The sequence below is a fragment of the Otolemur garnettii genome, unplaced genomic scaffold (assembly GCF_000181295.1).
Source record: "Otolemur garnettii isolate 467f Iridium unplaced genomic scaffold, OtoGar3 scaffold00070, whole genome shotgun sequence".
NCBI classification, from domain to species: domain Eukaryota; kingdom Metazoa; phylum Chordata; class Mammalia; order Primates; family Galagidae; genus Otolemur; species Otolemur garnettii.
Window position 1 is genome coordinate 9,883,898 of NW_003852465.1, and position 1,272 is coordinate 9,885,169.

A 1,272-nucleotide genomic window follows, 5' to 3' on the forward strand; every position below is an offset into this window, starting at 1 on the left:
AAAAAAAAAAAAAAAAAGCCACTGGACTAGGCTTGGTGCCTGTAGCTCAGAGGCTAAGGGCACCAGCCACATACACTGGAGCTGGCAGATTTGAATCCAGCACTCTACCAACAACAACAGTGACAACTACAACCAAAAAATACCCAGGTGGTGTGGCAAGAGCCTGTAGTCCCAGCTACTTGGGACGCTGAGGCAAAAAAAGCACTTGAGACCAAGAGTTGGAGGGTGCTGTGAGCTGAGATGCCATGGTACTCTACTGAGGGCAACAGAGACTCTGTCTCACCCCCCCCCCAAAAAACACACAAAAAAACCCACTGAACTATAGCCCTCAGCTATCTGAGCGGATCCTATCTGGCTAATGGGAGGTTTCCCAGCACAAGATCTAATAAGACTGAAGTTCTGGTGTTGCTTTTAAATACAGTAATGGGGAGGGGGGAGGCTGTACACAGTGGGTAACGTCTGTAATCTCAGAACTTTGGAGGCTGAGGCAAGAGGAATGCTGGAGTCAAGAAGTTCAAAACCAACCTGGGCAACATAGCAAGGTCGCATCTATAAAAATAAAAAATAAAAAGTCATCCAGGGGCCAGGTGTGGTAGCTCACGCCTGTAATCCTAGCACTCTAGGAGGCCAAGGCAGGTGGATTCCCTGAGCACATGAGTTCAAGACCAGCCTAAGCCAGAATGAGACCTAGTCTCTAAAAATAGCTGGGTGTTGTGGCAGGCACCTGTATTCCCAGCTACTTGGGAGACTGAGGCAAGAGAATGACTTGAGCCCAAGAAGTGAAGGTTGCTATGAGCTATGTTGCCACAGCACTCTACCAAGGGCAAAAAAGTAAAACTCTGTCTCAATAAATAAATAAATAAATAAATAATAAGTCATCCAGGTGTGGTGGTGTCCGTGTAGTGTTAGCTACTTGGGAGGCTGAAGTAGGAGAATTGCTTAAAGCCCACAAGTTCAATGTTATAGTGAGCTATGATCACACCACTGCACTCCAGTCTGAGTGACAGCAAGACCCTGTCACTTTTTAAAAAAAAAAGTGAGGAGGCCAGGTGAGGTGGCTCACTCCTGTAATCCTAGCACTCTGGGAGGCTGAGGCAAGAAGACTGCCTGAGCTCACTAGTTTGAGACCAGCCTGAGCAAAAGTGAGACCCTGTCTCTATGAAAAAATAGAAAACTGAAGCAGGAAGATTGCTTGAGCCCACGAGTTAGAGATTGCTGTGAGCTATGACACCACAGCACTTTACCCAGGGTGAAAGCTTGAGACTCTGTCTC

General features: G+C 47.0%; 1 protein-coding gene across 1 annotated transcript in view; it reads right to left on the minus strand.

The window, feature by feature from the left end:
- The window catches only part of FMNL3 (formin like 3), a 72,130-nt gene that overhangs the window by 14,105 nt on the left and 56,753 nt on the right, over positions 1-1,272 (minus strand). The window lies entirely within an intron of this gene.